Below are 14,602 nucleotides of genomic sequence, written 5' to 3'. Positions count from 1 at the left end.
CCTTTTTCACAAATTGTCTCTTCGAGTGCAAGCTTAGGGAATGGATTTTTCCAGTGAATTGCATGCTCCGATTAAGAGAATTCGTTTTTATACAACAGGTGATTTCCCAAATTTTCGAGGGCCATAAAATAACTCACCATTAAAACTACATCAAAGTTTTAAAGAACGGTATGAAATATCATTTTATCTTTCTTTGATAACCCAGAAGACATTTGGAGATCTTTCAATACCTTCAAATCATGAACATCAATTACCATTATAATGTAGCTTTACTAACACGTGGATAATAGAATGTCAGATAGAACACTTTGGTGTATGTTTTTAGTAAAGTTAAACATTTTCCAAAACATTGGTGTAAGCAAGAATGTAAGCATAATCTTGTCTGTAAATATCCATGTATATATAGCCAGACTAACTGCTGCCTGTCACTATTTTAATATTATTTAATGAAGAAAATATATGTTGATACACTTCTGACTTGTATTATTTTTCTATTAGAGTTGTGTTAAGCTCTTTATAAGCTATTTGTTTCTAATGAACTGATGCAATTTGGAATAAAAACTAACAGCAACTAAAATTTTTTCCCTTCTTCCCCCTATTCCAACTTAGCCTTGTAAATCTATAACCTTTCTTTTTCAGATTTAGTTCTGCTAATAAGTTCCCCTGCAATTTTGTATGTAACTCTCTTGGAAGAGGTAAATAATTCGATGCTATTTTTACACATTTGATTCAGTCTCAGAAATGTAATACTGTTTGAGCCTGTGAGATTCCTACTTGGCTCCCAGTACTTGCATTTAACCTTTCCTGGGGCTTTCTGGTCATCCCCCTTTTCTGATTCTTATTCCATTTATGTGAAAATACTCCTGCATGATCTTTAAACATTCATCTTGAGAGGGTAGAGAGAGAGAAAGTGAGTTATTTCAAATTACTTTTAGTCTCCATTCAAGAGTTCTGATAGACCCAGACATTTATTTTGGGTCCTGGACAAGTCAGGGCCTGAATATGTCTGAGGTGTAGCTGACCTAATTGGCCATCCGAGATTGATCCCAGACCTACCCTGTGCTTTGTTTTCTCTTCCTTTTTAAAGAGGGCCAAGATGACAAGTGAGAGGGAGTAACATAACCTGTTGCCCTTTGATTTCCCTCCTACTGCGGCTTCACTTGGTAAGTGACTCACGTCTGCCCACCGATAGCTGACCGCTCCCCTCTGGCACACACACTTCCCTCGAAGCTCGCAGTCTCAGAAATCCAGGGGAGTCAGTATGAACGGCAGTCCCACTGCGTGTATTCATTAGCATGGCAGGTAAGGCAGAAAGAGTGCGGTGGTCAGAGACGCTAGGTACACGGGCCTTCGCCATACATCAGGATCTCTGGTCCCTGCTCTTGGTCCCCTAGACCATCCCTGAGCTCCTAGCTTACTCCTTCCTCTCAGAGTTGCCGGAGATCACTTCCTGCTCCACAAAATGTCAGCTGAGTCAACTGTCAAACTCACCACGTGGGTCCCCTTCCTCTCTGGGCCAGAAGCTTTGGAGACTGGGTTTAAATCCCAGCTCTGTAACTTCAAATAACCCTTTAAACATTTGCTGCCTTGCTTTTCCTCAGTAAAAGGTAAAGAAAACCCAGTCTGAAGTGTATGAGTGTGGTGAGACTTCATTAGTGTCCATAAACTGTGGTAAGATCTATAGATGACAGGGGGCGTTGTTGCAAATGCTGGCATCATAGATTCCTGGCTCCAGAGTCCATAGTAAGTTTCTTTTGCATTTAACAAATGCTTTGCTCAAGGAAAAAAGAGCCACCTTCCCCTTTCATCATGTTGAAGAAACTGCTTCCTCATTCTTTTCACATTCTCTCAATTACACACTACCTATTACAGTTAAGAATTCTTTTGTGGCCGAAATTCTCCATGTTCATGAACACTGTATCTCTCTTTTCAGATTGAGACATGCGCAAAATTTACAGCAACCTAAAAAGTATACAACAACAGCCTATGTACTTGTGTGTTCTCTGTGTATCTGTGGGTAGGAGAATAAATAAATCCCTAACTGAACCATCATCCCAATATGAGTAATTTCTGCTGATGCAAACAACAATTTAAACTGTCAAAAGTAAAGTCATATCTGATCTTACGTTCCCTTCGCAGGTAAAAACAACAAAAACAAGAAGAGAGTATGATCTGTACCCCGCACTTAGGGCGTCTTAATGGGATCCTCCATTTCCTTTATCTTAATGACCGCCTCCAACCATCGTCACTAGTCAGTCGTCGCTAGTCAAATGGAGACTGATACTATGATCTAAGTTCATGTCCGAGAAACCAGCATCAGCTCTCTGCAGATGCTCTTCTTGCTCTAATGAGAAATAATACTAATGACTAACATTTATCGAGCACTTAGTTTGAGCCCCACACAGTTCTAAGGCTTTACATGTACTGACTCATTTCTTGGGCTTTTGCAAGAGCAGAGAGCCACACTGACTTATGCGATTTCACAAGAGCCACAGAACGGAGCTTATCCTGGCAGAGAGACAACTCATTGGATAATTGAAGCAGAAGCTAATAGAAACAAGAGCTGAAATTGTTAGATAGTTCAACAGCCCCGGATTTATGTTCCTATTTCAAATCCACTGTGACCAAGTCTTCAGTTGGTGCTGGGTATGGGCATACTTTATAATATCATAAATGAATCAATATTGATCGTGAGTGGTACTTGACTTCAAGTGTGGCCTGCTATGAAATGCAGGTTCCCAGGCCCCGTCACTAGAGATTCTGATAAAATAGTTTGGGTGTAGGACCCAGGAACCTGCATATTAAAAAAGCTCCTCGTATGATTCTAATACAGGTGGTCCTACATTCATACTTTGGAAAACCCCACATCACTTTATGGGTTAATTAGGTCTTGGAGGCCTGACCTTAGAAAACTAAACACTGTGTCTAGTCCCAGATCTCACAACCTCCGTGGATCTCAGCTTATTCCTCAGTACAGTGCGGGGATCGGAGCAGATAATTTAATGTACTTTCCGCTTTTAAGATTCAATAAAATCTATGAAACCATAAGTTTGTTTGCAAGAAAATATGATCTCCTCTCCTGGAGTTCAAGAAGGTAAGAAGACCCCACGTGAGCTGATAAGCAGCCCTGCTAACCTAGAAAGAAGAGAACCAACCACCCACCCTTACCCTGTGTCTGCAGGGAGTAATGCTTACCCTGCACTAGGTATCGTGCTCAGGGCTTTGGGAACATTATTTGCTCAGTCACATGACCCGAAGAGGACGTACTCCACATATCCCTGCAGGTAAGGCCACAGAGCCTAGAGAGGCCAAGTAACTCCAAGTAACTTGCCCCAGTGACAAAACCACAGCGATGAGGGGCAGGTCCTCACCTAGTGGCTGGGGATATGTGTCTTATTCTTAAGGTTTGCCGAGGAATGTTGGTGGCCAGGTCTTCCCACAGATAGGATGTTCATAAATTTTGCTAGGAATTGGGGTGTCCTAATTACTCTCAGATAAATTCTTGTTCCTGACTTGACCAAGTCTCCATTTCTTGGCAAGTGATATCTCTTCGTTAATTCTAACACAACCTTACATCTTACGGAATAACTCCGTTCATGAGAATTCAGTCAGAATTATCAACTAACTAGAAGTTGCTTCGGTTGTTTTGTTTTGTTTGGCTATTTCGCTTTCTGAGGAGAAAAAAACAAATGATAGGAAAATGAACCAGTAGCGGTAACTGAACTTTTTGAAAATAAAATTCCAGGAGAGCTCCCGAGTTAGTACTGATTCGAGTAACTCTTCTGTTTCGTGTAAGACATATTTGTGGCCGGTGGGTTCCTGATCTCATGGCAGACACCTCTAATGTTTGCTCCACGAGGGCCCAAATCTGTGTCCGTTTTATTCATTACTGTATCTCTAGCTCCTAGAACAGTACTTAGCATAGATGCCCAGTAGACAGCACTGAATGATTGAATAAGCTGGACACGACCCTCAAAATTATTCTATAGGTGATATTAAGGGCTACTGCCAACCAGTTGGGGTAGGCTTGAAAGACGAGAACATTTGGCTCTCCCTGTCTAGATCTTCCATGTATAACTACAGCCTCTGCGCCGTGTGAATTAAAGTTCAAAACGATGGTTGTGAGGATCTGCAAGGTTCGTAATCATTCTATTCAACAAGCATTTCGTGAGCCTCTCCTAGCGCAGAGTTCAATTACATTCACGTCCGCCGCAGTGGTTCACAAAGGGGAGGGTGCCACCCCCTGGTGGGCGTCTTGGAAATCTGTGGAGTGCGTCTTGGTTGGCCCCATGATTGGAGTGGACAGCCGGATGTGGCAGGTGTCCTGTAGTCTGCAGGACAGTCCCACACAACAAAGAATTGCCCTGAGTGCCATGGAACTTTCCATGTCCATGTCCCACTGGACATTCATGTAGATGAAAAAAACTGTTTATATGATCTGAGCTAAAACCTAATTTCATTTTATGTATACACAAAATACCTGTGTTTGAGTGTGTTTTGCATTTTTTTCAATATCCACTGAGTTTTCCAAAAATGCATTATTGTATAAATTAAGAGAAATGTGTACTTGCTTTGCTCAGAACTTCTTCAAAAGTTCTTCACATCTTGGGGACATCTGGGTGGCTCCGTTGGTTGAACATCTGACTCTTGATTTCAGCTCAGGTCGTGATCTCAGGGTCACGATTTCAGAGCCTTGATCTCAGGGTCTTGAGATTGAGCCCCGAGTCAGGCTCTGCGCTCAGTAGGGAGTCTGCTCAAGATTCTCTCTCGCTCTCTCCCTCTGCCCCTACCCCCCCACCTCTCTCTCTCTCAAATAAATTAATTAATTTAAAAAATAGTTCTTCACATTTTAGAAAATCACATCACCATAGGCAAAGCTGTTCGAGTTGGTATTTGAGTTACCAGTACAATAAAACCCCGAAACTGGGCTATGTTTTCAGCTGCCGCATCCAGAGTGACTGTCCGTGTAGATGTCACTGTCCGAGGCCTTCATCTGTAGTCCTGATGCAGCCATGCTCAAGTATTTGCATGGAGACTCACCCATTTAATGGTAACTTACATAACTTTAATTTTCCTATCTAATAAAGTTTGGGCATTATATTATTTTTTAAATGTATTGGTAGGTTATGTCATCTATGAATCTCATTTCAGAATAGTAAAGTTATCTGCTATGAAGGAGCCATTGGGTCTGAAGGGACCGAACATTACCGTTGTCCTTATTAAGAAACTGGACAATTAGGTTGCAGAAATTATTTTTTAAGCTTGACTCAACATACTCTTTTCCACACTTTTTGATACAGTGTGCCAGCATCTTTCTTGGGCCACATGGAACATGTATACTCAAGTGGGTTCATATCCCATGTCAATCGGCCGTTTGGGGAAATAAGTCCGTTTCAGTGTGCTCTACAAATAGAAGCCCACCCAATTCCTGCGCTGCAAACACGCAGCCTTCTCTGAGTCTCTAAGTTCACACACCAGATAAGGAGAGCTAAGCTGTGCTTTTCTTCCCCACCCCTCTCAGAGCTACCACCTGCACTATTCTCACTGGGTGGACCTCCCTGGCCTTCCAGGACCTACCGCACAGTAGGCTCAAAATAAAAGTTGGAAAGAGTACAGGGCCTGTTGAAAGTGTTTGTGCCAGAGGTAATGCACTGAAAAAGAGGAAGCAGGGAGGTGACTCAGTAGGGAGGCTGCCTATATTTTCATCAGATACGCAGACTGGCACCAATTTATTTTAACCGAAAAACATGGCTTTTGCGTATCAAATACTGTGAGTATTTGAAACACTGTTTGAAATTCCCACCTTGCCTCTTTCTTTGCAGAGATGAGGAGTAAGATTTTTTGCCTTATCTCCGTCAGCTTCCGTCCTCTCTCCTGAAATGTCTGTTGCCACCTCTTTACCTGCCCACCCTCCCCTTCCTTTCCCTCCCACAGGAAAAGGGTCCTCCTCTCCAAGAAACCCTCCCAGCCTGCACCTTTGCTCGCCTCCCTCTCTATGCCCTCCAGGATCCTGATCTGTCTCCACTTTTCTAACTTCCATCTTCCACTCTCCCTACAAAAATGTCCACGTCTACCCTATCTTCTCACTTTGCACAGGCGCTCTGCTAAGTTCTGCGAGTGTGTGTGTGTGTGTGTGTGTGTGTGTGCATAAAACCTTCATTCATTGTTTCCTTCGATTTTCCAAGCACCCTCGAAGGCAGCTAATGTTATTCCTATGTTACAGTGAGGACTGGGTGGAGTGGGACTGAGAAACACCCCCAAGTCCAACAGCTCATCGGTTAGTGAGCAGAGGGGTCAGTGTTCCGACAGCTCACCTGTTGTGCCCACCAGAGAATTTCAGTCTTTGGCCTCTGCTCCCCCTTTTTCTGTCTCTTTAACCCTTCATGGTCTGACCTCCTTTCCCCATTCCAAGAAAGTTGCTTTCTTTAATCATTTAAGGTTAATGATCACATCTATCTAGCACATCTTACTTGTACTAGGAAATTTTAATCACATCATTTTGTTCTGAGTTCACTAATTAATCCCACCAGTGGTTCCCCACCCTGTCTACATCTGGATTACCCATAAAGATTGTTTTAATTCACACATTTATTCTGTAACAGGTAGTATGTAACTGTGGCTCACCACTTTACAGGAAGGAGTCTTCCTCCTGTCCCTGTCATGCAGCCGCCCAGGACCTCTCCCCAGAGGCAACAAATGTTACCAGCTTCCTATGCACCCAGGAACTTCTACAAAATACAGACTGCTGTAGGAAACTCAGCCTTAATAGGTCAGGATTTTGAAAAGTGAAGGTAATTCTATTTTACTGGCAAGGTTGACGATTCCTAAACTTTTTGTCAAATTTCTGGCCCCTTCTAAGTCACCAGGATCACTGAGTAAATGTTTTCTACCATTTGGAAAATGAAACCTGACCATATCTCTCCCTGGTCGAGAACCCCTCAATGGCTCCCCGTGCCAGAACTGCCATAGAATTGAAAGGCTGTTCTGTGAAAAAAACATCCCACGGTCAAATCCACTTGGGAAATGCCCTATTACTATGTCCAGCATTAGGAAATGCAAAACACACATTAGCATATTGTCCCAATTAGCTTTGTTCAAACGTAACAATGTTTGTGAAGCCTTTAACCCAATGTCTGGTTCATGGCATGGGCTAAAAGAATGTCAATTCTTGTTCTGATGAACCATTCTAGCCTGTATCCTGTAACACATTCTTCTTTCTAGGACTTCTCTCACTTGTAAATACTTAACAAATCATTTGTAGCTATTTGCTTGACTCCTAGTCTCCTCATTGGCGTGAAGCCCCACGAGCAAGGGTGTATGTGTCATTCTCCCCTGCACCCCCTTCTGTCCCTCACAGGATGATGCACGGTGCCCAGGAAAAACGGGTACCGACTGGACAGTGTTACTACTGCCTTTTAAGTCAGTGCTCCCCAAAATTCGCTCATCATAAAACCTTTTTACTATGCAAAAGCCATTACCATCACATAGAACAAGTATCATTTAATATGTATTTTGGAAAACACTCAGTCCATAGGTTAAAATTGAAGAGCCTTACATGGCCCAGAGACCACTCTGCTTGGTCCCACACCACTCCGGGTCTATGCTTTCCTGTTTTTTGTTCTTGCTGTTCCCTCCCTCCTTTGTCTGACCAGCTTGTGTTCATCCCCCAAGACTTCACCCTCCCATGGCCCTCACAAATCAGATCGACATCATCTGCCCTCTCTTCTTGAATAGCCCTTTAGACTGTCAGCTCCTCAAAGACAAGAACTTGATCTTACTCATCCTTGTCCTCAGCCCCGAGCACAAGGCCTGCCGTGTAATCCACAACTTATAAATGGTTAGCGAATAAACAACTAATTTTCTTTCACAATTAAAATTTCACCCCAGGGGTGGCATTACATCAAATTACCAACTGAATTACGGTTGTGGATCTCAAATCTGTGATAACACAGTAGACCAAAGGATGCAATGAATCAAAAGAAAACAGAATGAGCCTGAGCTAACCTTCCTGTTGACGTCACTGAATCTCCCTGTGGGCGGGATGAGGTAGGCATCCTCCCCGGCACAGATACTGTTATGATGAGTGAGGCTGGTCTCACAAGAGCTGGAGACTGTAACTCAGGTTAGGTGAAAATAGTCATTCAAGAGCTAAGGACGCCAGAACCATGACTCTGGAGTTATCCCAAGAGAGCCTCTTCTATCCCAGGCTCGTGAATAGGAGCATGTGAACGGGATGTGAATGGGAGGATGGCTCAGATAAACTTAACTTGACACAATAAGGATGACATGAGCTCTTTCGCAACTGCTGGCCCAAGTGTCAGAGACTTTTTTCTTTAGAGACATGGTTTTGGGATAAATGGCTGTTAAATCTGCTAATTTAGTGATTGTGTCACTAACCCTGACTTCTCTCCTGCATATCAGATTCACGCACCCAGTTTCCCAGTGCACCCACCAACTCGTCTATTCCATACAGATAACTGTGGGATTGAATCCTAAGTCCGTGTCAGGCACCAGGGATCCAAAGACAAACCCCGTAGGGTTCCTGCTGACAGAAAGCTCGCAGCCTAATTGGGGAGAAAGACAGGTACGCCAACAAGTCCACAATGCCGTGTGAAGGTGTACAATTAAAGATTGGAAAGAGGGGCTACCAGACCACGGAAGAGGAACGACTAGTGCTTGGAGGTCAGGGCAAGGGAAGGGTTTCGAGAGGCCAATTCTGAACAGAATCTAGGAGTCTGCTTTGCAGACCAGGTGGGCAGCTTTGGCAGAGGGAGCTGGACAGCTCCACGGGGACAGCCCTCCCATTCAGCCGGCAGAAAATGCATCGCACCTTCATCCCCGGCACAGACCAGGCGTCACGTGGTCTCAACAATCAAGACTCACTCAGTAACACTCCATGAATAGTTGATGGAGCACCTACGTGTAGCAGGCAGTGTTCCAGACCTTCCAACACAACAGTGAGTGTAAGAGGGGAGGCCCCTGTATTCCAGGAGCTTTCATTCTAGTGAGGAAACAGATAAGAAACAAGGACCCAGATGAAAGAATTCCAAATCTATTAGTGTGATGAGCAAAGAAATGGGGATGATGATGTAGAAAGAGATGGGAAGAGGGCAGGGCACACTGAATGGGAACATGGCATTTAATGTGGGACGTGAGGCAAAGAGAAGCCAAGCAGGCCAGGGAGCAGAGCAGGGCAGCAGAGGCCAGCCAGTGCAAAGGCTCAGAGTGGGGAGGAAACTAGGTCAGCAACATGAACAAGAATAAACCTGATGACTGTGGCTGGGACACCCAAGTGGGGGAAGCAGGATCTCACAGCCTTGGAAGAAGCAAGCCTACTTGCTCCTGGCCATGCAAGTCGTCAAGCAAAGCAACACTCCAGGGCTTCCCAGCTGTGGCCAATATTCAGGAGTCAAGATGATAGCTCTTCACGGAGGGATTTTGTCCATGTGAGGTGTGGCCCTAATTAACACACCAGAAAGTCAGACAGAAGGGGATTGCAAAAGTTGAGTAGGACACCAGGGCCCAGCCATTAGACCAGTTCTCGGGGCAACACTAGAGCATGAGGACTAGGGAGGAGAAACTGAGGCAGCTTACTGTGTTCTGAAACTCAGGCCACCTAAGCCCCAGGACTCACCCCCAGGGTCATCAAGCCCTAGGTCCAAACTGGCAGCAAAGGACCCTGAGTCCCGAGGGCACTCTGAGAGAAGACAGAAAGGCTAGACCACTAGACCACCATAAAATCTAGATCTAGGCCGACCACCGGATCCCAGGGCTAGCAGAAGGAGCTGCACCAGGTAGGGGCGGGCATAGGAAAAAGGGCGATGGTTATTGCCTGGGTCTCATCAGTAGTGGCTCAAGAGCTGACATGAGAGGAGGGATGTACCTGAGAGGCTGGGGAACCTCCCCGCCTGTGAGCTCTGTCTGAATTCATGGCAGCGGCATCCACCCCATCAGTCACCCAAGCTGGAAGGCTGAGTCATCTCCTCTTCTTCACCACCACCTCCACCTCCACCTCCACCTCCACCACCATCAGTGAGTCACTACAGCCGGCTGCTAACTCCTCTGAACGATCTCTTGAATCTTCGCCCTGCTCCCAGTCACACTGGACCTGCTTTCGTTGAGTCTTCCTTCTCTCTCACGGGGCCGAGTGGAAGAGGCAGAAGCAGAGGCAGACAGCCTGGGTGCGAGCACGGGCTCCTCCGGTTACGGTGGCATAGTGCGGGGTTAGTTGCTCAACCTCTCTGTACCTGCCTTCCCTCACCTGTAGAATGAGAACAGATACAAGCTTCATGGGGCTGTTATAAGGATTGGGAGAAGAACTGTGTAAAATTAAAAAAAAAAACTCTATTAATACAGTATTTGTAATCAGGGTAAACTTACCCTTCCTTCGGTCTCAAGACAGTGTTGCAAAGAAGAGAAAACAAATCCAACCTCAAAAGTTTTAAACAATAAATGCAAGCTTCTAGGGCGCCGGCTGGCTCAGTCGGTAGAGCACGTGATTCCTGATCTCGGGGTCGTGAGTTTGAGCCCCATGTTGGGTGTAGACCTCCCTTTAAAAAGAAAAAAAAAGCGCAAGGTTTTATTGAAGTCTCTTAATATTTGTTGTTGTTTCAGCTAGCCAACTTCTATTCTCCCTTCTGCTGGTCCCCCAATTTTCTTGTGCCACCACCCCTCCTTCACTCTCAGTCTTATCCTATGTCCCTGTCTCCAGAGGTGACACAAGTGACTCAGGCTTGGCCAGTTGGAACACCATACTCTTGGGGCACCTGGGTGGCTCAGTCGGTTAAGTCCCTGCCTTTGGCTCAAGTCATGATCCCAGGGTCCTGGGATCGAGTCCTGCTTCAGGCTCCCGGCTCAGCGAGGAGTTTGCTTCTCTCTCTCTGCTTCTCTCTCTCTGCCCCTCTCTCCCTTGTGCACACTTTCTCTCTCTTTCTCTCTCTGACAAATGAATAAATAAAATCTTCAAAAAAAAAAAAAAAAAAAGAACATCACACTCTTTGGTCATGTATGCGACCAGGGGTGGGCTTGTGACTAAATTAGAGCCAATTAGAAAAAAGGAACTTTTTCTGGGATTAATGCCTGCCATTTCCACCATAGGAATGAGTACTTGGTCCAGACTGTCCAGCTCACGTGTACCATCCCTCTGGCCACGGGACTAATTCAAAGATGAACACAAGGCTCAACTTGAGCAAATGAGTGTTTTCTCTGAGAATAATGTCAGGACAATGGAAGAGAAACATTCCATACTCATTCACAGTCGCTAGGCTGGAGAATATGGGCTCCGGGCTTTTGTCACCCATCTCACCTGCCTGTAAAACAGACAAGGCAAAACAATAGAGGAAAGTTGCCTGGATGATAGGGTTTGAATCCCCAGATCCAGCTGTGCCTGAAGCTATCCACTCCCCGGTATATGAGTCAATAAATTCACTTTTGCTGACTCTAGAGAGTTGAGTTTCTGCCAATTTCTAAGCCACTTAGAAAGCCATTTAAAGTAAGCATTCCTATTTTCTGCTTTCCTTTACAGAAGACCTGACCCATTCACAAACTTGTAAAGATGAGGAAGACAGCATGTCATTTTACTCACTTTAAATGCCTAATGATCTACAAAGGAGCAAATAGGCTAGAGAAACAAATCTGCTGTTTGTGCCAATTATTAGTCATAAATTGAAGCCCATAACTACCTACCAATATTGACAAAGTTAAATTATCAGACATCCGTGATTTTGGCAATAAGGAAACAGGGCTCCCTGGGGCGCCTGGATGGTGCAGTCATTAAGCGTCTGCCTTCGACTCAGGGTGTGATCCCAGCGTTCTGGGATCGAGCCCCACGTCAGGCTCTTCCACTGGGAGCCTGCTTCTTCTTCTCCTGCTCCCCCTGCTTGTGTTCCCTCTCTGGCTGGCTGTCTCTCTCTGTTAAATAAATAAAATCTTTTTAAAAGAAAAGTAAACAGGGCTCCCTGTAAAGACACATTACGCCATGATTATTTCCAGAGCACGTGATTAGGTGCCTGGCTTTGCAGCCATAGAGGCAAAAACAATCAGCAACTTCACGGATTACCCCAACTCATTCACCCAAGCTGAGAAATCTAGGCCCTATCTCTCCGCCAAGTTAAAAACAAAGTGGGGGGGAGCTGCAAAGAAACCCCGCAAGTCATAATCCTGGACTGGATCGCAAGCACCACATGCAAAGATTGATGGACCCCTTCCTAAACTGCATTTTGTAGCATGGCCTGTCGATTCTCACTAACACTTTATTAATAAACGAAATGAATTTCCATTGGCTCCTCGGGAAGAGAAGCTGGATTTCACCAACCTGGTCTGTGCCCGGCTGTGCTTGCATTTCGGGTGAGCTAACTGAGATGCCTCGGGTCAGGGGTCAGGGGTAGGACAGCAGCACAAATTGCCTGAGAAATTTGAAGGAAAACCGTATTCTCGTGTCCTGACACTTGGCACTGGGTCTCTTCCCATTTGCTTCATGAAACGTTTCTGTCCTCTAAGAAGCCGAGGATTTGTTGGGCCCCTGGCCTGGACATGCATTCGGTTAGGACAGGAAACACAGTCATGGGAGCTCGCCTTGTGCATTTTCGCCTGCGTGATCTCTCTACAGGCCTTCTGGGGCGCCTCGGCACAGAGCAGGAGGGGTAGGGTTTTTACAACAGGACCGGCGAGAGAAAGACTCGGTATTCAGTCTCTGAATTACATGGTTTGGGATCTCCGGCAGCACAATGGATTTGGACAAAAGGATTTGTTAAGTGCCTTTATGTTCCTTTGCAGCAAAAACGAAGCAGGTCAGGTGAACTCAGAAGCTTAATTTCTTCAAAACCATGTGGCTGCTGTTTCCCTAGAACACGAGACTGGCAGTGTGAGGTGAGAGGAGCAGAGGAAGGGGCAAACCCGCAGGCCGCCCGGGCCTGGGCCCTGGGGAGCGTCCGTAACTTCTTACCCGCCTGAACCCGAACCGCTCACGGGTGAGGGCACAATCCGCGGGCTTTCCCATCCTGGTGCATTAGCATTCTGGGCCAAATTTCTCCTCCCTGAAGTATGAATCCGGGAAGTCAGAAGAATCCAAAACAGATCATCCACCCACAATCTCACTCCTCAGCTCCAAACTCCAAATTTGGAAAAGGGACGGAATTCGTTCCCACTTTGTTTACATCCTGTGGGTCTGTTTCAGGCTGATTTTGCTGCAGCTGTGACCCAAACTCTGTGCTATTATATTCTGAAGATACAAACTTGGTCCTTCTCCAGGGCCACATCTGTGACATTGAAAATGAGGCCAGAAGGTCACTGAGTTGTTTCTCAGCATCAGAAGTGGGTCAAGCATGGACCAAACTAGCCCTCCAGGGCCACTCACCCCAGCAGGAGAGACCCCAAGGGCATCAAGCAGCCTGAACACCCCCGGCTCCCTCCAGGCGTGGGCTCACCTCTCTATGCACAAAAAAATACCAGTAATACCAATCCTTTGGGATAGGGAGCTCATAATAATAGGATAGTAGGATCAGGAAAATGGGTCACATCACCTTAAAATAAATGGGAGGGCCAGTGTCATTCACGCAAAAAAATATTTGTTGAGCAAATATTTGCCATGTACCAGATGCCCGGATAAAAGATGTACAAGGCCGATCTACTAACTCTCCGCTCCAACCCATGCCCAGGCAGAGCGGCCGCAGGACTGCCCAGGCTGTGCACTGCACACCGCCAGGAGGCGCCCTTCACACCAGCTACCATGTGAACGGTGCCCCTGGGAGTTTACAACACTACTAGAGGCATTCATATTCCTGCCGAGGACAAAGCTGTAAAGAAATAATCATGTGTGACAAGTGTAGAAATAAAAGTATGTGCGAGGGGTCATGGGAACCTGTTCAGGTAACGAAATGGTTCCATCCTGTCCGACACCCACCCCGTTCCCCGAGTTCAGGAGCCGCAGGCCCAGGGTTGGGATGCGCAAAGGCCTCCCTGCACGGTGCGTTCCTGTGCATCTAGGAAGAGCTTTCAGAAAGCGGTTCATAGGAGAGGAAAGGAAGACGCTTAGCTTCCAGATCTACTCCCAAAGCCCAGATCCTGGGCGGCAGCGAGGTGTGGGGCAGACCTTACGTGCTCCACAGCCCACAGACAGGTGACTCAAGAACCCGAAAGGCTGATTACTGCTTTTGCCCTTCCTTCCCAGGATTCTGCCACTGACTGGCTGGTGTTAAAGAGTAAAACCGACAAGTGGTTAAATGTTTTTTTAAATTTAATCCCCTTGGTGATTTCTCCCCATTTTCTAGAAGAGAAACCTAATGCCAAGTTCATCAGAGCCTTTTGAGCCTCTGTACTGCTGGGGGTGAGGGGGGGAAGCAGGCTGAGGACATCAAATAATGTCAGTTGCCTTAGTTGACTCAGGGAACACACAGAAGAATCCCACTTCAACCACGCATGGGGGCAACGTAACTGAAACAAGCACCCTCTGAGACAAGGAACTATTTAGAGTCACAAGTGAGAGTAGTTTCTCTCCTGATTTATAATTCTTTGCTTTATGCATCAAGGTAAATAGATTACACAGGTAAGAAAGAAATAAAGTAACCTTAACAGAAATCAGGCAAGAGATGAAAACCTGATCCAA

The sequence above is a fragment of the Ursus maritimus genome, unplaced genomic scaffold (genome assembly GCF_017311325.1).
Source record: "Ursus maritimus isolate PB19 unplaced genomic scaffold, ASM1731132v1 scaffold_4, whole genome shotgun sequence".
Classification (NCBI taxonomy): domain Eukaryota; kingdom Metazoa; phylum Chordata; class Mammalia; order Carnivora; family Ursidae; genus Ursus; species Ursus maritimus.
The sequence above is the reverse complement of the archived record's forward strand: the minus strand, read 5'-3'. Positions refer to the sequence as shown.